The sequence below is a fragment of the Loxodonta africana genome, chromosome 4 (assembly GCF_030014295.1).
Source record: "Loxodonta africana isolate mLoxAfr1 chromosome 4, mLoxAfr1.hap2, whole genome shotgun sequence".
In the NCBI taxonomy this organism is placed as follows: Eukaryota; Metazoa; Chordata; class Mammalia; order Proboscidea; family Elephantidae; genus Loxodonta; species Loxodonta africana.
Genome location: NC_087345.1, coordinates 182222839 through 182248694, shown reverse-complemented (window position 1 = coordinate 182248694; position 25856 = coordinate 182222839).

Genomic DNA, 25856 nt, shown 5'->3' with positions numbered 1-25856 from the left:
CAACAGAATGCAGAAATTATCAAACAATATCATTAATATTACACAAAAGTAAGATTTTGCTGAAGATCATTCAAAAGTGGCTACAGCAGTACACTGACAGGGAACTGCCAGAAATTCAGGCTGGATTCAGAAGAGGACACGGAACCAGGGATATCATTGCTGATGTCAGATGGATCCTGGTTGAAAGCAGAGAATACCAGAAGGATGTTTACCTGTGTTTTATTGACTATACAAAGGCATTTGACTGTGTGGATCATAATAAATTATGGATAACGTTGTGATGAATGGGAATTCCAGAACACTTAATTGTGCTCATGAGGAACCTGTACGTAGATCAAGAGGCAGTTGTTTGAACAGAACAAGGTTTAAAGTCAGGAAAGGAGTGTGTCAGGGTTGTATCCTTTCACCATACTACTCAATCTCTATGCTGAGCAAATAATCTGAGAAGCTAGAGTATATAAAGAACAGGGCATTAGGATTAGAGGAAGATTTATTAACAACCTACGTTATGCAGACGACACAACCTTGCTTCCTGAAAGTGAAGAGAACTTAAAGCACTTACTGATAAAGATCAAAGACCACAGCCTTCAGTATGGATTACACCTCAACATAAAGACAAAAATCCTCACAACTGGGCCAATAAGCAACATCATGATGAAGGGGGAAAACACTGACATTGTTAAGAGTTTCATTTCGCTTGGATCCACAATCAACACCCACGGAAGCAGCAGTGAAGAAGTCAAACGGCATAGTCCATTGGGTAAATCTGCTGCAAAATACCTCTTTAAAGTGTTGAAAAGCAAAGATGTCACCTTGAAGACAAAGGTGTGCCCGACCTAAGCCATGGCATTTTCAATGGCATCGTACGCATACGAAAGCTGAACAATAAATAAGGAAGACCAAAGAAGAATACCACAGACTGCCAAAAAGATGAACAAATCTGTCTTGGAAGAAGTAAAATCAGAAGCAAGGATAGCGAGACTTCGTCTTACATACTTTGGACATGGTGTCAGGAAGGATCAGTCTCTGGAGAAGGATGTCATTCTTGGTAGAGGGTCAGTGAAAGAGAGGAAGACCCTCAATGATATGGATTGACACAGTCGCTGTAACAATCGACTCAAGCATAACAGCAATTGTGAGAATGGTGCAGGACCGGGCAGTGTTTCGTTCTGTGGTACATAGGATAGTTGTTAGTCAGAACCAAGTTGATGGCACCTAGCAAGAACAACAACATTGCTAGGGAAAAAAAATCCTCTTTGGGCCTCTCCCATGTACATGTGTTTCTGGGTATGCCAAGACTTCAAGGCTCTGACCACTCTTTTAACTAGGCCATTTCTCAGGGCTGTTTATGCAAATGGTAACTTGAGAGATGAGGTAATGGGTCCTTCTTCCCTGCAGAAAAGAGCAGACTTATTTACTGCTTAGTTCCCTAAGCTCGGTGTTCCTCAACGTCAATGTAAACCCACTGTGTGTGTAGCCTTCTGTATGTTCTGTGTCACCTCCATGGAGATTAGGGGGCAAGAGGAACTTATACAAATATACTGATGTATGCTGCTTGCTGTGCTATTAGTAATAAACTCTGTCTCTGTCCAAGAGTCTCATGTCTTCTGGCAATGTCCATGAAGCGGCAACAGGCTTACTTATTAGCTTGTAAGAAGGGTAAAAACATATCTCAGCCCTGACAAATGTATTTCACCAGGGCTGACAGGATGGTTAAATCAGAGAAAATCTTCCTATAAATATTTTTATCGAGATTTATAGTAGTAGATAACATTTATGTAGTATTTCTGTGTACTATAAGGCAGAAGGAAACCCTGGTGGCATAGTGGCTAAGAGCTACAGCTGCTAACCAAAGGGTGGGCAGTTCAAATCCACCAGGTGCTCCTTGGAAACTCTATGGGGCAGTTCTACTCTGTCCTATAGGGTCTCTATGAGTTGGAATCAACTTGACGGCACTGGGTTTGGTTTTTTGGTTTTATAAGGCAGAAATTTTATTATTTTAACGATGTGAAAACTAAGGCACAGGGTGTTCAACAACTTGCCTGTGATCACAGAGATAATAAGTGGCAGGGTTGGTATATGAACCCCAGAAGCCAGACTCCAAAGTCTCTAGTCTGAACCACTTTGCTCCTCTTAGAGTATAACCACTTGCTGTTACGTCGATTCTGACTCATAGGGACCTCATGTTTGTCAGAGTAGAACTGTGCTCTACAGGGTTTTCAGCGGTTGATTTTTCAGAAGTAGCCAGGCTTTTCTTCTTATGTGCCTCTGGATGGGCTTGAATCTCCAGCCCTTCAGTTAGTGAGTGTGTTAACCCTTTGTACCACCCAAGGACTTCTCTTAGAATTTAAGATGGGCAGAAAAGGAAATGGTTTATGTATTCACTTTCCTTCAGAAAATCCTAATCTCATAACTCTCCCTTCATTGCTTTGAGATTTGAAGGCTGGCAGGGAAGAAGGAGAGACTAAGAAAGATAAAAGAAGAAGGGAAAGTTGATCAGACTTAATAGCTGCAGTCACTCAGTGGGCTACTGCAAAAATAATAGGGTATTGGTTTGTGCACTGAAAAATTCTATTGTCCGCAGGGACACAGGAGCTCCACGAACCAGACTGAGGGCCTCTGTGCATCACTAAATGCTGCTGTCAGTGCCATGCAGAGCCGCATTGGAACCCGAGGCCAAAGGAAGACGGGAGCTCTGACATGCATGCTTATGTGTTTTTTTAATAGTTCATTTCTCTTTCAGAACCTCAAAGTAGTTGAAAATGTTGAAAATTAAAAAGTGGGAGTAATGAGGCCCACTAACAACCTTAGGTCTGTATATGCTCAGCTGTTCTAGATGTTTCATGTAAATGAAATCACACAATATTCGTACTTTTGTGACTGACTGACTTCACTTAGTCTAATGTTTTCAAGGTTCATTGCTTTGGGGACACTGAACTTCTGCTAAGGGTGATGGAAAAATCTGGAAATGGATATCGGATAATGGTGATGGTTGCACAATTGATGAGCACAATTACTGTCACTGAACTGTACACGTGAAAATGTTGAAATGGCAAGTGTTTTGTTACATTCACTGTATTTATCATAATAAAAAAGTGGGAATATTGAAACTCACAACATATTTTGAATTAAAAACATTTATTTATACCCAAAACTGAATTTATTAAATTATACTTTCCTGGCCTTGATAGAAGCAAGCTCATCAATAATATATACATATGTTTAAATCCATTTCTCTGCTTATCTCATTTTCAGTTGGGAGTTGTGAATTAAGTCAAATGAGAGAAAGGAACCTTGAAAATACATCTGATGAACTTAAAACTGTAGCAAGAGATATGAACATGCTTCTTGAAATGGGAAATAAATTAAAACAAAAAGTAAAGACATTGGAAATGTATAAATCATCAGAGTATCAATTATGATAGGGAAAGTGGATATCAAACAGAAACTAAGGAGATTATAAATTTCTTAATTTCACATTTCAAAATGGGGAAATAAAAAATTAAGCAAAACGTCTTCAGATTTTGAATTTTTAACCAAAGAAAAAATTATTTTCCATCAATACATCTGATTTACAAAAACAGCTTCTGCACTAGCTCTTGAATATCCTGATGACTTAAGTCCTGTACAGATTTCATCTGAAATGATTTGTTTTAAGCAGTGTGTAATATCAATAATTTGTAAAATAAAATCATACAGTGTCTGGACCTTCTAAATTCACCCGTGCCTTTTGGTTAGTGCATATTTGGAGCTGACCTTGAGAGTTGTTTAAACAATATAAGTCACAGTGGCATCCTGTGAAAGAAGTTTCAATAAACTAGAGTTAATTATATAAATGTTAATATTGTCACTGTATCAAGAGAAATTGTCAAACGTCAATTCTTTCAACTGAAAATTAGATAAGCAAAAAATTAAATTTTGAAAATATCCTTGATGAATTTGCTTCCATTAAAATCCAGAAGGTAAAATTTTAATATAAATCAAATATTTAAACTTAAAATAATGTGAATTTTAATAGTTTTTAATTTTTCAATATTTTTCAACCTCTTTAATGTTCTGGGAAAAATTAAGCATTAAAAAATTTATTAAAAAAATCCATACAAGGGAAAATTCTTTTTGCGTGAGGCTGTGATTCAGCGTGGAAGAGCACTGTCGAATCCTACCTTTATTTAATATTTTGATATTCTGTTCATCGTGGAGGTTTTTACATTAATTTTGTTTTTCTTTTTTAAAGATTATTACATGAAAATTTGATTTATCCTGATTACTGAGTTTTTGGCATCCCCTTAAATTTTGCACCCTGCTGAGTACCTCACTGGCTTCACCCTAATCTCGTCTAATTACTGCAATCTGGAAGTGAGGTTTTAACATTCCCTGTCCTCTATTATACAACTTCCCGGGGCGGCGCAAATGGCTGCTTACTGGATGGTTGGTGGTGGGAGTTCACCCGGAAGCATTTCAGGAGAAAGTCTTGGTGATTGACTTCAGAAAAATTAACCACTGAAAGAAAATGCTAAGGAGCACGGTTCTACTCAGGCACCCATGGGTTCGCGCATGAGTTGGGATGGGCTCCCCAGCAGCTAGTTTGATTTTGGTTTGGTCCTTTGTTATCAGGCTGCCATCAATGTAGAACATACTTTTTTGTGGAGCTGTGTCTTCAACACGTTCATGTAAGAAGCTGAAGCCTCAAAGATATAGCTTGAGAGTAGCAAAATCTAACATGAAAATAGTCTGAGAGGGGTAAAAATCTTAACTTGATCAATGAAGATATTCATTTTGGAAAATATTGGGCTTTGCAAATTTCAAACAGTTTGAGAAATGATGAAATTGTCCAGCTGAAATGAAATTAGCATGAATTTTCTCTCTGTTCTTCTTTTTATTACTTTTTCCTGAAATAGCTTCGACGATGTGAAGTAACAGGCTGAAAGTCCCGCTGGTAACATTGTAGGATGTCTGATGAGTACCTTTTACAAATACCTGTCTCAGAACTTTCTAAGGAGCTTCCTAAGACTGCACACCCAGAAATAAGTATTAAGATACACTCACAAGATAACATCTCCTTGGACAGCAAAAAATTGGTGTGGTAAGGGTAACATCGTGCTAACTCTCATTCCAAGAATGTGGGAATTTCCTGAGAGGGAAGTGAAAAAGGGGGCCAAGTAAATGCCAAAAATCTTTCTCGATTTTTTAAAGTTAACATATTTATTATAAACTCTGTCAAAAAAGCCAAGAGAGAATTCTGCGTGATGGCTGAGAGGTGAAAAGTGTTAAACCAGCATAGGGAAGAAGGTAGCTCATGACTCCTTGGATTTCTTATTCACCTTCATAACTGACATGAAGGTTCGAGTGATGAATATGCTATAAATGTTAAGGTTTTAGCCTCAAGGAGGCTGTCCTGATCCTGCAGGACTCTCTATTTTCCAAAGACCTGACTGACATTTGCTTGTGTGGAGTTGTCTCGTTCTCACCTGAGCTGAGATCCCTGAGTAAAATTGAGGGCTTTCGAAGTTCTACTCTGTCCTATAGGGTTGCTGTGAGTCGAGGTTGGCTCTATGGCAGTGGGTTTGGTTTTCTTGGGTTCACACAGTTTAAGATGATGGGAATCTAGAATATGTTGTGCAAACATTAAATCCAATGCATTCTGTGTGGAGTTTGTAGCTTCCATGGGGGGTTTGGATTATTTATTAACAATTAAATTACCATAAATAGGAGGATAGTAACATAGTTGACCCAGTGGCTGCAACAATGGGCTCAAACATAGCAACCATTGTGAGAATGGTGCAGGACCAGGCAGTGTTTCGTTCCCTTGTACATAGGGTCACTGTGAACCGGAACTGACTCAATGGCACCTAAAAACAACAGCAACATAATTTATAAATAATTTAGCTTTCTAGTGAATAATATTAAATTTAAAAATATGAATAAGAATAGGAAATATAAATATTTGCAGGAATTTGGTTCAATAATGTTCTCTTAAGGAATACCAGTGTTCTGTATTAGTTAAACGACAAGATAACTATATAACGAAAACAAGCACAGTAACACAGATTCTTTAAGTTTGCCTGGAGGAGGATAAATGTGACATTGGCGGTTTGCCTAAACTTAAGGCAGCACTCCATACATTCAGCATGAGAGTTCTGCCTGCCTTTACACCATTTAGTCCTCTTTATTGAATTTACTGAAAGCTACTTTTATCCCAAGGTTGTGGAATGTAGGTTAGGATGATAGTCTCCTTTGGTCTCGTGAGATCCATCAACTATTTTCTGCAGAGGGGGACATGCACTCTCACGACTCATAAGATTCATAAGGAGGAATGCCAGAAATTTTCTAAATGCAGAAATAAAAATGACGATGGAAGGAATTCTTTGAGTGGGTAGGGAAAAGCTAGAGAAACACCCAGTGTTAAAAAATAAAAGCTTATGTTTATTTGCATTGACTGTCTTCAAAAGTACTTCCCAGTGATTTTTTCTTTAGGACGGTGCCCACCGAACGCAAATATGTGAAGTATATAGCAAATCTCAGCAGAACGGTTAAGGCTTGAGATATGGAATTTGCTGTATTTCCTCATTAGACGGAGGCTCCCTTTGATCTCAGTCTTCGTTGTGAAATTCTTTTTAAAATGTTTCAGTCTGCTCCAAGCCTAGTGAACCTGTCGTTGCTGCTATATTTTAATGAGAGTCTGACCTCCACTTCTCAGTGCCTGGTAGAAAATGTGGGGAATTGATCACGGACAACTAATGCTGTACCCCGGGATTTTTTAAACAATTAAAATGCTGAGGTATGATTTCTTTGATATAATCATTTACTTTTTTCTTCTACTGGAAACATGCAGAAAAATTCTAATAAGTAATTATTGTCCAATGTGATTTGCTTTCTTTGCATTGTATATCTACCTAATTCTTTCCTTCCTATTCAGCAGATGTTTGTATAGTTTCTAACAGTTTGCAAGGCATCTTCATATATATATTTCATTTGATTTTCATAGAAATTCTATGAAGCAGGTAAAGGATACCTTTGACGAATGCCAAGAGGTGTTAAATGACCTGACCATGATTTCATAGCTAGTATGCTAAGCTAGCCAATATGCTAGCTCCTAATCCAATCTGTATCACCAAGCACCGTACTGCTTTTTAAATTATGTTTCTTTGAAAACATAGACAAATGAAATATACTTGATCTCAACAGCTGTGAAATCCTATCCAATAATTAATTAGATATCTATATAATTCTATAGCTACCAAGGATCCCTGGTGGCGCAGTGGTTAAAGTGTTCCGCTGCTAACCAAAAGATCAGCAGTTCTAACCCACCAGCTGCTTCTCAGGAGAAAGATGTGACAGTCTGCTTCCATAAAGATTGCAGCTTTGAAAACAGTATGGGGCAGTTCTACTCTGTCCTACAGTGTCATGATAAGTTGGAATCGACTTGGTGGCAGTGGGTTTGGTTTGTTTTCTGGCTATCTATTTTAAAGATTCTAGAAGGAGCAGTAAGGCTTGGTGTTTGAGAGCCTGTCTCTAAAGTCAGGTTTAAGTTTGAGTGATGATTTCACTACTTGCTAAATATGTGGCCTTGGGTAAGTTACTTCTTCATGTTGTTTTTGTTAGCTGTTGTCAAGATTTCTCTGACGCGGGGCAACCTTATGTGTAACAGAACGAGTCCTGTGCCATTTTCATGATCATTGGTATGTTTGAATCCATTCTGGCTGCAATTGCCCACTGCCTTTCAACCTAGGTGGCTCATCTCCCAGCACTGTATGGGAAAACAGTCTGTCGTCATCATAAGGTTTTCAGTGGCTAGTTTTCATAAGTAGATCACCAGGCCTTTATTCCTAGCCTGGCTTAGTCTGGAAGCTCTGCTGAAACCTGTCCACCATGGGTGACCCTACTGGTATTTGGGATTCTGGTGGTATAGCTTTCAGCATCATAGCAGCACACAGGCTACCACAGCATGACAAACTGACAGGTGGTGATGCTTCTTCATACCTCATCTATGTAATTATTAATAATAATAACAGTAGCTAATGCATAGGGTTATTGTGAGTATTTAATGCTTGGCACGTTGACTGGCATGCAGTAAGTACACAGTAAGCATTACTCATCAGGACTGGTACTATTGCTACTCCTATACCACCACCAACACTACTACCCAGTGCTTGTCATAATACTTAATCATGAAAGGGATAAGGAAAAGTAAAACTTGGAGTAGTTTGAATACATTTGTGGTTGTGGGTTTTCCCTTTGTATTTGGCATATTCTTTGGGTTATAGGAAAGGGCTGGGGCTAGTGTGTAAAATGTAGCTACTTCGGCTGTGTGAGCAGGTGACCAGGTCAGAGAGACTTGGTATTCGATAAGGATGGTGAGATGACTATTACCTGGTTGTTCCAATTCTAACCACAAAGGCATTGTCCACTGATTCAATGCTTGCTTTGTCTGTCCTCCTTCCTGTGAAAAATATAAAGTTCATATGGATCTGAAAGAAGAAAAAGCTGTACAAGAGTGTCCTTTCTGTGTCTGAATGAAGATGACTATTCTCACTGAGTATTTTAGATTAAAAAAAAAAATCTCCACATGCTAGCAGACTTTAAAAAATCCAAATCTTCTATTGATTCCATTCTGTGGTATTAAGGAATTAAAAGTCCAACAGAGTGCTCAAATACTTCTTAACCAGAGATAAGAAAGAGGAAGAACTTTGCTAATTTAAGTCTCTAATGGCAAGCACAAAGCTTAGACCAGATGTGGCTACCTCATATTTTAGCTCCTTTTTCCCAACAATTAAGCAAAAAAAAAAAAAAAGATTAATTTAGGAAGTACAAAACCCAAAACCAAACCTGTCGCTGCTGAGTTGATTCTGACCCATAGTGACCCTATAGGATGGAGTAGAGCTGCCCCACAGCATTTCCAAGGAGCAGCTGGTGGATTTGAGCTGCTGACCTCATGTTAGCAGCCAAGCTCTGAAGTACAGCGCCAACAGGGCTCCAAAGTGTTTGAAAAAATGCGTGCCCCAGCAGAAGTAAAAATATCAATGTCGTAAGTATTTTGACAAATTTTTAACTGACAAGGAATCCTGGGAATGTTGTTTAAATGTCTAGTCCACATTATCACAAGGGCAGGGTGGGCAGGATCAAGGGGCTATCCACATGTGGGGCTGCCTTCCTCCAGCACCATTCACGTGCTGTGCACGCACGCTGGCCTGTTGATGACGGGCCTTACTCCTTTATGGCATCCTAGTGGTGCAGTGGTTAAGAGCTTGGCTGCTAACCAAAGGATCAGCAGTTCGAATCCACCAGCCCCTCCTTGGAAACCCTGTGGGACAGTTCTACCCTGCCCTGTAGGGTCACTATGAGTCAGAATTTTCTTGACAGAATTTTTTTTTTTTTTTTTTTTGTTACTCCTTTCTAAGAAAATTGCTGCTATCATGCTCACCTCTTGTGGGCTTTTTTCAGCTGGCATAGCATTGTTAGATGTAGGTAAGAGGGTGGTTCTAAATGCTTTCCTTCAAACCCAGCAGTTGCTGAGATTTAAAGTCATAAAGCTCCTGTTATTTTCTAGTCTGCGTTGCTCACACTGACAGACCGTTGGCCGTGAGCCGTGTGGAATGGAATATGAAGTGTCAGAATGGTGGGACATTTTCTCCAATTAGATATAAACTTAGATCTGCATTTTAATTAGCACGTGTGTTAATTTCTTAGGGTTGCCTTAACAAAGTACCACATGCTAGGTGACCTAAAAGACACTATTTGCAAATAAATTCACATTCACAGGTATGGAGGTTAGGACTTCCACCTAATTTTTCAGGGAACCCAATTCAATGTCTAACAGCACGCTTCCTGATTATCATGGACATAAGGTCTGATTGATTTTATAATTTCTCAATTGGCCTCTGTACAGGAAGAGTCAAAACTGCAAAGCAATGTTTATCATTGACTGACACAGGTTGGTTTTTCCTGAAGCAGATGCTGAGTCAGTTTGGAAACTATGTGAAAGGAAGGTGGCTTTAGGAGAATTTGAATGGTGATACAGGCTTGGAAAAGGCTCAGCCAACCGCGGGGAGCCCTGGAGGGAGGGACAGTTGTCAGTGTCCCTGTAGTGGTCAGATGCCTGATGAGGGCTGCTCTGAGGTGGCCCCCTGCAGCCAACTGAGCCCCCGAAAGAGCTCATAGACAGACTGCTTGCTGATTCCACTTTCAGCTGCAGGGCAGCAAGGTCTTTCCTTGAAAGGTGACCTGGGTAGATCATCCCCACATCTTACCACATTGGCAAGTGGTACCACCTGTCTAGGCACCCAGTGGTCTCATATCACCTAAGACAGCAACCCACCTGGGGCAGGTGGTCCTAAGGTGCAGGACACAATTGGAACCGTTTAGGTCAAGCTACTTACCTTCCTCCATGGTCCTCCCAACCCAGGACCCAACCTCTTATAAGACAAACTAATGTGATAAGACGTAAACCCAAAAACCCACTGCTGTCAAGTCGATTCCAACTCACAGAGACCCTATAGGACAGGCTGGAACTGCCCCATAGGGTTTCCAAGGCTGTAAATCTTTACGGAAGCAGACTGCCACAGCTTTCTCCTACGGAGCAGCTGGTGGGTTCAAACCACTGACCTTCCAGTTAGCAGCCAAGCGCTTTAACCACTGTGCCACCAGGGCTCCTTTGATAAGAGGTTGTGATGGTTAAAGTTGTGTGCCATCTTGGCTGGGCCATGATTCTCAGTGTTTTGGCAGTTGTATAATGTTGTGATCACTTCCCTGTTGAAATTTGGTATGTGATCACCCACACGATGGAATCTGCTGAGTGGTATAGGCAGGAGTGGGGCCTGTGGTGGCTTACCACCCCGTCAGCCTTCATCTCTCTGCCCTCCGCCACCTACTTCCTTTCTGCTCGCCTTGCAGATGTTGTTGGTTTGTTCTGGATCCAGCAGCTGTCTGTTGTCTGACCTCTGGTTCTTGGGACTTGAGCCAGCAGCTTACCTGTCCATCTTGGGATTCGCCAGTCTTCACAGCCTGTGACCAAGAGTCCTGCTCCCTGACCTGCCTGTCTTGGGTTCACCAGCCCCTGCAGCTAAGTGACTCAGGAGAAACCTTGCAGTCTTGCCTGTCGACCTCGGGGATTCCTCGACCGTCACAACCTGTGACCAGGATCCCTGCTCTTCAACCTGCTCATCTTGGGCTCACCAGCTTCTGCAGCTCTGTGAATTGGGAAAGGACTCTATCCTGATCTAAGGACTTGGGAAGTTCCAACCCATACAATCATGTGACCTGTTTCCTTAATATAAATCTCTCTGTATATATTTATACACATTACTAGTTTTGCTTCTCTAGAGAACACAGCCTAAGACAATTGGTACCGAGAGAGTGGGATGCCACTCTAACAGACACCTAAAATGTGGAAGCAGTTTTGAAACTGTGAATGGATAGAATTGTGGCAACAGCAGAGGACCAGCGCAGCAGAGAACCTGCAGCAGCAGAGAAATGGCAACAGCAGAACCAGGAGACCAGTGTGAGATGGTGCTGGAGCCAACCGACGGAACCAAAGAGCTGAGTGCTTGTGCTCAGGAAGCTTCCTGGTGGAGTGGGGATATCTCCAGGCATTTATTGGTGGAGCTACTGAGCTTTGGAACACTTACCTCAGCAGGGCAGATGCAGGCATGAGGCCCAAGGAGCAGAGAGGCCCTGAAACCAGGGAACAGAAGCTGAAGAGACGAAGAACACAAGAAGCTGAGCTGCCTCAGTCTCAAAAGGTATGGCCATGACCTCAGGGGTTTTAGAGGATGGAGCCATGGCCTCTGGTGTTTCTAAGGGTGAAGTTGCCACTCAGATGGACTAGGAGAATTGCCCGCCTAAAGCCAAAGGAGCAGAGTTGCTGTCCCAGTGGACGTGGAAGGTGGAGCTGAAGCCCAGGGCCGAGGAGTCTCCACTCAAAATCCGGACAGTGTAGCCAATACCTAGAGGCTAGAGGGCAGGGTCATCGCGTAAATTGTCTCAGAGAACAGAGGATTATTTTCAAAGCTTTGAGGGCTAATGTAACATGTTCTGCTGACTTGCTTGGTACCTGTTATGCCTTCTTTCCTTTCATTTTCTCCTGCTTGTAATGGAAAAGTCTAGCTTGTGCTTGTTCTGCGATTGTACCATTGGAAGCAGATAACTTGTATTCTAGATTTCACAGATGAAGAAGAATTTTTGGATTTTGGACTGGGAGTTAAGCCTTTTGCTATGATATGATGGGGTGAATATGTTTTGCATGTTACAAAGATGTGATTTTTGGGGGGCAAAAGTGTGGAATGTCATGATTGAATTGTGTCCACCAAAATATGCGTCAACTTGGTTAGGCCATGATTCCCAGTATTGTGTGGTTGTCCTCGATTTCGTGATTGTAATTTTATGTTGAGAGGATTAGGGTGGGATTGTAACACCATCCTTACTCAGGTCACCTCCCTGATCCAAGGTAAAGGGGGTTTTCCTGAGGTGTGACCTGCATCACATTTTATCTCTCAAGAGTTAAAAGGAAAGGGAAGCTAGCAGAGAGCTGGGTTCCTCATACCACCAAGAAAGCAGCACCAGGAACAGAGCGTGTCCTTTGGACACGGGGTCCCTATGCCTGAGAAGCTCCTCAACCAAGGGAAGATTGAGGACAAGGACCTTCCTCTAGAGCCAACCGAGAAAGCCTTTTCCTGGAGCCGACACCCTGAATTTGGACTTGTAACCTACTAGACTGTGAGAAAATAAATTTCTCTTTGTTAAAGCCATCCACTTATGGTATTTCTGTTAAGACAGCAGTAGATAACTAAGACAGAGGTACTGGCAAGTAATTTGTTAAATTGCTTTCCCTCTCAGGAAACTTTTTGCATTTTAGTGGTCTCTTGAAGATAATGACTAACCCTAGAAAAGCCATAGTGCCAGAAAGTGACTGACTCTGTAACAGGCCACAATGAAAACAGGCTTTGTTGCAGACTAGCCTTTCCTACTTCAAATCAGACCCCAAAGGTGGTCACCGCCTTTGCCCTTGACGTGGCTGACCTTGGTAGAGGTAGAAACACTGAAGTTCCAAGTGTTCTAAACTGGACAGGAGGTGGGAGGAATGAAAGTCAAGCAGACAATGTTTGCTCAGTCAATTACTAGATGCATTGAGAACCTCGGTAGGTCTAAAAGCACTAAAAAATCATAAAAGGAGGTTCTTTTTAGCAGATTTACCTATATTTTGATCCACTGGATAGTCTCTTCATACATAGATTTATTTTTAAAAAAGAAAAAGGATTATAATTAGCATTTGCTAAGGATCAACCATTCAGTTTTTTTTCTAGATACTTTATATAATCTCATTTAATCTTGACTACCTCAATATATGGAGATACTAGAGGCTGCAAACGGTTAATGCTCTCACTGCTAACAGAAAAGTTGGAGGTTCAAGTTCACCCAGAGGCAGCTCAGAAGAAAGGTATAATGCACTACTTCTGAAAAATCAACCATTGAAAACCCTATAGAGCACTTTTCTACTCTAACACGCAGGTGGTCTCCATGAATTGGAATCAACCGGTTTAACTCATATAAAGATGAGACGTATAAAATCTGCCAAGACTGAGAAAACTGCTCAGCTCTACACAGATGGGAAGGGACAGAGCTGTGATTGGAACCCAGGCCTGCTGAGTGTGAATACGGGCCTTTTTCCATTATACCATATCATTTAGTAGGTAGCAGTTTTAAGGAAGATTATATACCCATGGATGGATAAAACTTTTTCTGGTAGCTTTTTCCTGTCTGTGATGTCAGTGACTTACTCTGTCTGCTAAACTGTCAGGGCTTTCTGCCACCTTTATTCATGAGGCCACTTTGATTTCATGCTTGGCAGTTTTTCTTTTCCTTTCATGATGTACAATAGCTCGGTTCTTTGTAATTTTCTTCTCATTTCCTTGCTTCTCCAATGACTTGGGGTGCTTTGATCATGCTGACGATGGTAGGTGCAATCAGAGTCACAATTAGACAGTGATTCACATTATGTAAAAGGCTCATCATGCCAATTGATGCAAAACGACATGCGATCACTCTTGGCGGTGATTGCCGAATCCTTCAGTCCCACCACTTGCGAAATTCCTCATTCTCAGTGGTTTGGGTATAATCAGTTTTAGGCAAATGCCCTTTCACTGTGTTATCAGGGGCAATCTGACAAGATGTGTGTGAGTGTGTATGTGTTGTTGCTGTTGTGACTGTATTTAAATTACTCAGTGCACTGATTTCAGGGTGGAATACCCATCTGTCTGCTACCTTGATTTGATTGGAGGGTTTTAGCCAATTCTAATCCATGTCAGTGGGACATGTGTAGATTGATACTTGCTTCTAACGGTCAGATCATTCACAGGAGGGGCTGTGACCACTGATGCTCCTCTCCTTTGTTTAGCTCATCTGCCCTCCCTTCCGCCACGCAGACCTCATTGCCCTGATGTCCCCTCCCGCTGGGCTGAGCTGGTGGGGAGCCTGATGAGGCTTGCTGTGCCTTGGAGCCAGAGAGGCCTTGCCCTAGTGCTACGCAAATGGCTTTCTAACTTGCTGTTAACCATATACAGGGCAAGCTATCAGTTATAGATTCCGACAGTCTAATGAGATTCTCATGCAGGCACTGAAGGGAGGTAATTGTATTTTCTATAGATCCAGCAACTGCATTTCGGGATGTTTCAGTATTTTTTCCTGTTTCCTTCCTTTTTTATTTTCTAAATTTGAGTTACAGCTTGATAGACTTAATTTCAGAGATTGGAGTTCAGTTTTATCACTTCAGAGGAAACAACAAACTGACTTGTTTAGTAGTAAGGGAAAGAAAATTATTTTCATCACTGTATAGTGAAAGTGGTAATCCCAGAAGGGACCGTGTTTACTAGATTGAAAGGAGTGTTAAAGGTGGGAAAGGCATCAGGAGAAAGCAACATGGGTGGACACAGAAGGCTTTTAGTAAAATCTCAGCTGGAATCATCTGATGTTTGAGAACACAATTTTTACTTCCCTTGAACTTTTACATACATAGCACCTCAAAGGTCTCAAAATGGGTAGTATGAAAAATAACTAATGCATGCATCTTTACATATACTTGAATTGTTGGATACATAAAAGCAACCACATGGAAACAGAAAGCTCCTGTGTCAGATGGTAGAAGTTTGATTCGGTGAGATATATATAGTTAAAATACACATGTGAGTGTTAGAACCAAATGAAAGCTCAGTTATACACACAGTTATGTATATATATATATTTTTTCTCCCAAGATTTCAATACTAAAATAGCATCATATTTCTGTATGTTTAGCTGTTGAATATATGGTTGGGAAAGATGACTTTTCTAAAAATTCTTTGTTTTTAAACAAGATCCTGAGGCTGGGGCCCTGAGGGTTTAAAATCATTCTGTAGGTAGCAACTGAGGACTCATTTTCAAAAGACAAAATGTAGCTTTGCTTTTTCTCAGTGAGGTTATTGGTCCCAAGGGCTGAGTTAACACAAATGAACAATTTAGCTTTCTTCTAGAATATGAGTCTTACTAATTGTGGATATGAAAATGAAGTCTGAGCTCTGAACCATGGAATGGAGGAAGAGAAGGCAGACATTTTGCAACATGGAAACAGAAGTCCACACCAAAGATTGTCTTAAGGAAAGGTGAAAAGTGCCTGGTAAATGGACTTGGTAAAATAAAGCAGAATCATATAAAATTTATAGCCCATCAGATGCTTTCTTTATGTAAATTAGGTGAAGTATTAACAAGTTCATAGCTTAACTTAGGTATTTTGAATATAAAACCACTCATTTTTAAATATAGCTTTTATTTGTTCACTTAATAAATAATTATTGCAGGTCTACTATGTAGTAGGCATTGAGCTAGGTGCCAGGGTATATTGATGAACAAGCTGGACATGGTCCCTCCTTTTTTTTATGTGTGAGGCATTGTGGGAAGGTAAGCCTAAATGTGGGAAGTCACACACTGTGCCTGGAAATGGCATATAACCTGGGTCTATTTATGCTGTGTGTATATATATATATATATATATATATTACATTCACAGACCAAAAATATTTCCTGCACTAATATTAATTGAGGAAAAACATAAAGTGATATAGTATTCATAAGGTAAAAATATGGTAGTTTGTCCATGCAAGGTTTTAGGGTTCTTCCTCTACTTGCTCATAGTCTCATAAGTGTCTTCTCAAATGCAGGTGTGTCTCTTTTAGACCATCAACACCTCAAGTGTAACAATCATATCTAACACGAAGTAACATCTCAATCGTCAAAACATCACCCAAAGGACCACCAAGAAAATGAAGAGACACTTCTGAGCACCCAAAGCTGATAACTGCAAAATCCACATCACTTAAGCTCGTGGAATCTCTCCACAGGAGAGCCCCCAGGCTTCCCCTTAAAGCTCATTGACATTCTCTGAATGTACACACAATTCTAATTGGTCTTCTAGTTTCTCTGTTTATAATAGCCACTTGAGTTATTTTAGGAGTAAAGGGTGGTAATCAAGAAAAGGGCAACAACACTTTGAGAGAAGAAAACACTAACGGCTGCTAGGGAGAGAACCTAAATACCTCCAAAGGCTGAACAGTCTGAGAAGGTAGTACAGGGACAGGTAGACTCACACGTGCAGTAATGCCTGCTGGCATCTGTGTGGGAAAGCCCCATGTAATAAGTCTATACAATGCCATCTACCGAGAAAAAAAGTTGAACTTACGTGCAATACATTCTGCTTGAGGAGATATGGAAGCGGTGAATACATTTACAAATATTTTCATTAAATTCTTATTTTTTAAATATTTTATTGTGTTTTTGGTGAAAGTTTACACAGCAAGTTAGGTTCCCCTTTAACAATTTCCGCACAAAATGACCAGTGACATCAGTTACGTTTTTCACATTGTGTCCACATTCTCATTGTGATCTAGTTGTTCCACATTGCCAGTATAGATTCCCTGCTCTCTGTTCTCTCTCTCTCTCTATATATATATATGGAAGCCCTGGTGGCATAGTGGTTAAGAGCTACAGCTGTTAATCAAAAGGTTGCAGTTCGAATCTACCAGGCGTTTCTTGGAAACTCTATGAGGCAATTCTACTCTGTCCTATAAGGTCACTATGAGTCGGAATCAACTTGATGGCAATGAGTTTGGTTTATATATGTGTGTGTGTGTGTATCTTCTCATCTTTGCTTTGGATTAAATGTTGACCATTTGGGCTCCTACATATGTATGTATATATTTTTAGTAGAGCACTGATCTAATGGGTAATATCCTTTATTTTGTACGTCACTCTGCTTTCCCGTTAAAAGGTGGCCTCAGGGAGTAGATTTGGTTCGAGGTCAGAAGAGTGTTTCAGGGTGATAGTCATGGAGTTCTCTGGTCTCAGTGGCCATTTTTAAGAATTTTAGTTTTTTGGCAAGGAAGAAGTAAAATTATCTCTATTTGCAGATGATCTTATACACAGAAAACGCTAAGGAATCCTCAAGAAAACTACTGAAACTAATTGAAGAGTTCAGCAGAGTATTGGGATACAAGACAAACATACAAAAATCAGTTGGATTCCTCCACACCAACAAAAAGAATATCAAAGAGGAAATCACCAAATCAATACCATTTATAGTAGCCCCCAAGAAGATAAAATACTTAGGAATAAATCTTACCAGAGACGTAAAAGACTTATACAAAGAAAACTACAATACACTTCTGTAAGAAACCAAAAGAGACCTACATAAGTGGAAAAACATACCTTGCTCATGGGTAGGAAGACTTAACATTACAAAAATATCTATTCTACCAAAAGTGATCTATACATTTAATGCAATTCTGATCCAAATCCCAATGACATTCTTTAATGAGACGGAGAAACAAATCACTGACTTCATATGGAAGGGAAAGAGGCCCCGGATAAGTAAAGCATTACTGAAAAAGAAGAACAAAGTGGGGGGCCTTACTTTACCTGATTTTAGAAATTATTATACCGCCACAGTAGTCAAAACAGCCTGGTACTGGTACAACAACAGATACATAGACCAGTGGAACAGAATTGAGAATCCAGACATAAATCCATCCACATATGAGCAGTTGATGTTTGACAAAGGCCCCAAAACAGTTAAATGGGGAAAAGACAGTCTTTTTAACAAATGGTGCTGGCATAACTGGATATCCATCTGCAAAAAAAAGTGAAAAAAGACCCATACCTCACTCCATGCACAAAAATGAGCTCAAAATGGATCAAAAACCTAAATATAAAATCTAAAACAATAAAGATCATGGAAGAAAAAATAGGGACAACATTAGGAGCCCTAATACATGGCATAAATGTGGCATAAACAGTATACAAAACATTATAACTAATGTAGAAGAAGAACTAGATAGCTGGGAGCTCCTAAAAATCAAACACCTATGCTCATCCAAAGACTTCATCAAAAGAGTAAAAAGACTACCTACAGACAGGGAAAAAGTTTTTAGCTATGACATTTCCGATCAATGCCTGATCTCTAAAATCTACATGATACTGCAAAAACTCAACTGCAAAAAGACAACCCAATTAAAAAATGGGCAAAGGATATGAACAGACACTTCACTAAAGAAGACATTCCAGTAGCCAACAGATACATGAGGAAATGTTCACGATCATTAGCCATTAGAGAAATGCAAATCAAAACTAAAATGAGATTCCATCTCACTCCAACAAGGCAGGCATTAATTCAAAAAAACCCAAAACAATAAATGTTGGAGAGGCTGTGGAGAGATTGGAACGCTTATACACTGCTGTTGGGAATGTAAAATGGTACAGCTACTTTGGAAATTGATTTGGCACTTCCTTAAAAAGCTAGGAATAGAACTACCATAGGATCCAGCAATCTCACTCCTTGCAATATATCCTAGAGAAATAAGAGCCTTTACATGCACAGATATATGCACACTCATGTTCATTGCAGCACTGTTTACAATAGCAAGAAGTTGGAAGGAACCAAGGTGCCCATCAAAGGATGAATGGATAAATAAATTATGGTATATTCGCACAATGGAATACTACGCATCGATAAAGAACAGTGATGAATCTGTGAATTATTTCATAACGTGGAGGAATCTGGAAGACATTATGCTGAGTGAAATTAGTCAGTTGCAAAAGGACAAGTATAAGACCACTATTATAAGAACTTAAGAAATAGTTTAAACTGAGAAGAAAATATTCTTTCATGGTTACGAGAGGGGGGAGGGAGGGAGGGTGGGACAGGGATATTCACTAATTAGATAGTAGATAAGAATTCCTTTAGATGACAAAAAAGACAGCACACAATACAGGGGAGGTCAGCACAACTGGACTAAATGAAAAGCAGAGACGTTTCTGGAATAAACTGAATGCTAGTGTAGCAGGGCGGGGGTTTGGGGCCATGGTTTCAGGGTACATCTAAGTCAACTGGCATAATAAAATCTATTAACAAAACATTCTGCATCCCACCTTGGGGAGAGGTGTCTGAGGTCTTAAAACTAGGAAGCAGCCATCTAAGATGCATCAATTGGTCCCAACCCACCTGGATCAAAGGAGAATGAAGAAGACCAAGGACGCAATGTAATTATGAGCTCAAGAGACAGAAAGGGCCACATAAACCAGAGACTACATCGGCCTGAGACCACAAGAACTAGATGGTTCCTGGCTACAACCAATGACTGCCCTGACAGGGAACACAACAGAGAACCCCTTAGGGAGCAGGAGAGCAGTGGGAAGCTGACCCCAAGTTTGTGTGAAAAGACCATACTTAATGGTCTGACTGAGACTAGAAGGACCCCGGTTGTCATGGCTCCTAGACCTTCTGTTGGCCCAGGACAGGAACCATTCCCAAAGCCAACTCTTCAGACAGGGATTGGACTGGACAATGGGCTGGAGAGGGATGCTGGTGAGGAGTGAACTTCTTGGATCAGGTGGACGCTTGAGACTATGTTGGCATCTCCTGCCTGGAGGGGAGATGAGAGGGTAGAGGGGGTTAGAAGCTGACGAAGTAGACACGAAAAGCAAGAGTGGAGGGAGGGAATAGATTGTCTCATTGGGGGAGAGCAATTGGGAGTATATAGCAAAGTGTATGTAAGTTTTTGTGTGAGAGACTGACTTGATCTGTAAACTTTCACTTAAAGCACAATAAAAATTAAAAAAAAAAGAATTTGAGTTTTGTTCGGCATTTTTCTCCCAATCTAAGCAGGATCATTTCTTGTGGCCCCAGTCAGATCAGTCAGTGGTGGTAGCTGGGCACCATCTAGTTCTTCTGGCTTCAAGGTAGTTGAGGTCGTGGCTCCTGTAGGCTATCAGCCTTGTAGAATTATGTCTTCTATGTGATTTTGGCTACCTTATCACTTTTTTGGTCCTGATGATTAGAAACCACCAGTTATATGTTGTATGGCAGCTTGCAAACTTTTAAGACCCCCAGATGCTACTCATTTTGAAAGGACGAACATGAACTTTGTGAGTTTTATGACAATTGACTGAGTTGTTCCATAATGCTATGGTCCTAAGTTTTCAAACCCAGGAAACCAATCTCAGAAAGTGTTTGATAATGTCTGAAAAGTATCTGTCATGGTGTCTTCAATGAATATATGTGCCTGCCTACACATATCTGTATTTACACGTACGCATAGATACATCTATCTGTTCTCACATCTGTTTGCATATGTTCTTGTTGTTAGGTGCCATCAACTCGGTTTTAACTCATAGCGACCCTATGTACAACAGAACGAGAAACACTACCCCTGTCCTGAGCCATCCTCACAGTTGCTGTGATGATTGAGCCCACTGTAGCACCCACTGTGTCAATCTATCTCGTTGAGGGTCTTCCTCCTTTTCACCGACCCTCGACTTTACCAAGCATGACATTCTTCTCCAGGGACTGGTCCCTCCCGACAACCTGTCAAAAGTATGTGAGATGAGGTCTTGCCATCCTTGTTCTAAGGAACATTCTGGCTGCACTTCTTCCAGGACAGATTTTTTCGTTCTTCTAGCAGTCCATGGTATATTCAATATTCTTCACCAACACCATAATTCAAAGGCATCAATTCTTCTTTGGTCTTCTTTATTCATTGTCCAGCTTTTGTATGCATATGAGGTGATTGAAAATACCATGGCTTGGGGCAGGTGCTCTTTAGTCCTTAAAGTGGCATCTTTGCTTTTTAACGCTTTAAGGTCTTTAGCAGCAGATTTGCCTAATACAAGATGTCCTTTGATTTCTTGACTGTTGCTCCCATGGGTGTTATTTGTGGATCCAAGTAAAATGACGTTCTTGATGACTTCAATCTTTTCTCTGTTTGTCATGATTTTGTTTATTGGTTCAGCTGTGAGGATTTTTGTTTTCTTTTTGTTGATGTGTAATCTACACGGCAGGTTGTATTCTTGTATCTTCGTCAGTAAGTACTTCAAGTTCTCTTCAATTTCAGCAAGCAAGGTTGTGTCATTGGCATACCTAAGGTTGCTGATGAGTCTTCCTCCAATCCTGATGCCATGTTCTTTTTCATATAGTCCAGTTTCTCAGATTATTTGCTTAGCAGACAGATTGAATACTTATAGTAAAAGGATACAACCCTAACACACACCTTTCCTGATTTTAAACCATGCAGTATCCCATTGTTATTTTCAAACAACTGCCTCTTGGTCTATGTACAGGTTCCACATGAACACAAGTCTTCTGGAATTCCCATTCTCAGTAATGTTATCCATAATTTGTTATGATCTAGAATGCATTTGCGTAGTCACTAAAACACAGATAAACATCTTTCTGATACTCTCTGCTTTCAGCTAAGATCCATATGACCTCAGCAATGATATTCTTCTTTCCATGTCCTCTTCTGAACTTGAATTTCTGGCAATTCCCTGTCGATTTACTACTGCAACCTCTTTAGAATGATCTTAAAAAAATTTTTACTTGTGTGTGATATTAATGATATTGTTCGATAATTTCTGCATTCTGTTGGATCACTTTTCTTTGGAATGGGTGCAAATATGGATCTCTTTCAGTTGGTTGGCCAAGTAGCTGTCTTCCAAATTTCTCGGCATAGACGGGTGAGCACTTCCGATGCTGCATTCCTTTGTCGAAACATCTCAGTTGGTATTCCATCAATTCCTGGAGCCTTGTTTCTCGCCATTTCCTTCAGTTCATCTTGGACTTCTTCCTTCAGTACCATCAGTTCTTGATGATATGCCACCTCCTGTAATGGTTGAACATCAATCAATTCTTTTTGGTGTAGTGACTTTATGTATTCCTTCCATCTTCTTTTGACACTTCCTTTGTCTTTTAATATTTTCTATGTAGAATCCTTCAATATTGCAACTCCGACGCTTGAATATTTTCTTCAGTTCTTTCAGAGAGAAATGCTGAGCATGCTCCTGCATGTTCCATTGTAATACTTTACTTTGTCTTCTTGGGTCACCTTTTGAAATCGTCTGTTCAGCTCTTATACTTCATCATTTCTTCCTTTTGCTTTAGCTACTCTAAGTTCAAGTGCAAGTTTCAGAGTCTCTTCTGACATCGTTTAAGTCTTTTCTTTCTATCCTGTCTTTTTAATGACCTCATGCTTTCTTCACGTATGATGCTCTTGATGTCATTCCACAACTCATCTGGTTATTAGTGTTTAATGAGTCAAATCTATTGTTGAGATGGTCTCTATATTCAAAAGGAATATACTCAAGGTCATATTTTGACTCTTGTAGATTTGTTCTAATTTTCTTCAGCTTCAACTTGAACTTGCATATGAGCAATTGACGGTCTGTTCCCTAGTCAGCCCCTGGTCTTGTTCTGACTGATGATATTGAGCTTTTCCATTGTCTCTTTCTACAGTTTGATTCCTGTGTATTCTATCTGGAGAGGTCCTTATGTATGGTAGCCATTTATGTTGCTGATCAAAGGTATTTTCAATGAAGAAGTCGTTGGTCTTGCAAAATTCTATCATGCCATCTCCAGCATCTTTTCTATCACCAAAGCCATATTTTCCAACTACCAATACTTTGTTTCCAATTTTTGCATTGCAGAAACAGTAATTATCAATGCCTCTTGATTTTGTGTTTGGTAAATTTCAGACTGCAGAAGTTGGTAAATATCTTCAACTTCATTATCTTTGGCATTAGTCGTTGGTGGGTGAATTTTAATGATAGTCATATTAACTGACCTTTCTTGTAGGCATATAGATATTATCCTATCATTGACAGCATTGTACTTCAGGAAAGATCTTGAAATTTTATTTTTGACGATAAATGCAATGCAATTCCTCTCCAATTTCTCTTTCCCAGCGTAGTATACCATATGTTTGTCCAATTCAAAGTGGCCAGTACCAGTCCAGCTAAAAAATGCCTAAGATATCAATATTTATGTTTTCCATTTCCTTTTTAATGACATCTAATTTTCCTAGATTCACACTTAGTACATTCCATGTTCCTATTATTAATGGATGTTTACAGCTGTTTCTTTTCATTTTGAGTTGATGAACAGTGTCTGATACAGTGCCGGAAGATGAGCCACAGGTCTGTCATTTGTCATACTGTGGTTTGCGTGTTGCTCTGATGCTGGAAGCTATGCCAGTGATATTTCAAATACCAGCAGGGCCACCCATGGTGGACAGGTTTCAGCTGAGCTTCCTGGCTAAGACAGACTAGGAAGAATAACCTGGTGGTTTACTTCTGAAATATTAGCCAATGAAAACCTTATGAATAATATTGAAACATTGTCTGGTATAGTGGTAGAAGATGAGCCCCTCAGGTTGGAAGGCACTGAAAGTATGACTGGAGAGGAGCTGCCTCCTCAAAGTAGAGTCTCATGCTTATCCGTATATGTATATGCCTATAACCTTCCTTCTGTGATCCTAGACTCATTTTTTGTTCTTAATTGGATTTGTTACCCTCTTATATATCAGATTGCTTGGTACAGACATATTTTTCTTATGAGCCCTTCTCTGTGGCTTCATTTACTTTGGTCATGCTGTGCTCACTGTATCCACATTTTGTGCCACTTTTCCCATCACCAAAAATAACAAGTATTTAAGGTTCCTCCCCTCCCCTTCTGATAACCACCATTGTACGTTGGTCTCTTTATATATGTCTATTCTTGTCTTCTTAGAAAAGAGGGATCATATAATATTTGTCCTTATGTGCTTGACTTATTTTGCTTGGTGTTATGCTCTCCAGGTTTATTCATGATATGTTTTGTGGACTCATCATTGTCCTTTATGATTGGGTAGTATTCCATTGTATATAAATACCACATTTTGCTTATCTATTTACCTGCTGATGATCATTTCAGTTGTTTCCATTTTTTTTGCTATTGTGAATAAAGCTAAAATGAACATGGGAGTGCATATACCTGTTCGTGTCACTTATTTTTATTTTTCTGGAGTATATCCTGAGAAACCCTGGTGGCATAGTGGTTAAGTGCTATGGCTACTGTCCAAAAGGTTGGTGGTTCAAATCCACCAGGAGCCTTTTGGAAAGCCTAGTTCTATTTCTAATATTTGAGGAAGTGCTGTACCATTTTCCGTAGTGGTTGTACCATTTTACATTCCCACCAGCAATGGATAAGGGTTCCAATTTTCTCACATACTCATCAACACTTACTGTTATTTTTCATCAGTGCCATTTTAGCTGGGGTGAGATGGTGTCTTATGTAGTTTTGGTTTGCACCTCCCTAATGGCTAATGATTATAAGCATCTTTTCTTGTGCTTGATGGCTGCTTAGATGTCTTTTTTGGAGAAAATTCTGTTCATGTCCTTTGTCTATTTTATAACTGGGTTATTTGTCTTTTTGTTGTTGAGCTGTTGAAGTTTTCTATATATTTGGGAGATTAGACCCTTGTCTGATATGCCATTAATGAAGATGTTTTCCCAGTCTGTAGGTTCTCTTTTTACTCTTTTGATAAGCATAAGTTTATAATTTTTACAAGGCCGCATTTATGTATTTTGTTTTCTCCTATTCATGTATTTGTTGGTTTGTTATTCTATTTTTAACAGAAGATTAGGTTCCACAGTTTTCTCCCAGGAATTTTATAGTTTTAGGATCAGGGAAAAAGAGAAAGATCCCCAATGAGATGGATTGACACAGTGGCTGCAACAATGCACTTAAACATAGCAACAATTGTGAGGGTGGTGCAGGACCTGGCAGTGTTTTGTTCTGTTGTACACAGGGCCACTATGAATCAGAAACAACTTGATGGCACCTAACAATAGTAACAACGATAAGGTTTAACATTTAGGTCTTTGATCCATTTTGAGCTACTTTTTGTGTATGGTGTGAAGTTTGGGTCCTGTTTCATTTTTTTGCAAGTTGATGTCCAGTTTTGCCAGCATCACTTATTAAAGAGTGTTTTTCTCCCATGGAATGGGAGATTTGTGGAAAATCAGTTGTCTGTAGATGGCTGAGTTTAATTCTCAGTTCTTTTCCACTGGCCTATGTGTCTATCATTGAACCAATATCAGGCTGTTTTGATCACAGTGGATATGTATTTTGGCATCGGGGTGTGTGAGGCCTCCTGCCTTGTTCTTTTTTTCAGACATTGCTTTGGCTATATGTTCTTTTTCCTTTCCATATGAAGTTGGTCATTAGTTTTTCCATTTCAGTAAGAATGTTGTTGGGATTTGTATTGAGATTGGAGTGTATCTGTAGATACATTTAGGTAGAATTGATATCTTCATTGTATTAAATCTTCCAAACCATAAGCACGGAATGTCTTTCCATTTTTGTAAGTATCTTAGTCTCATGTAGCAGTGTTTAATTATTTTCATTATATAAGTCGTTTACGTCCCTGTTAACGTCACTGGTTAGGTTATTTCCTGGGGATTTTATTGATTTGGGGGCTATTGCAAATGGTCTCATTATGAGTCAAAATCAACTTGACAGCAATGGG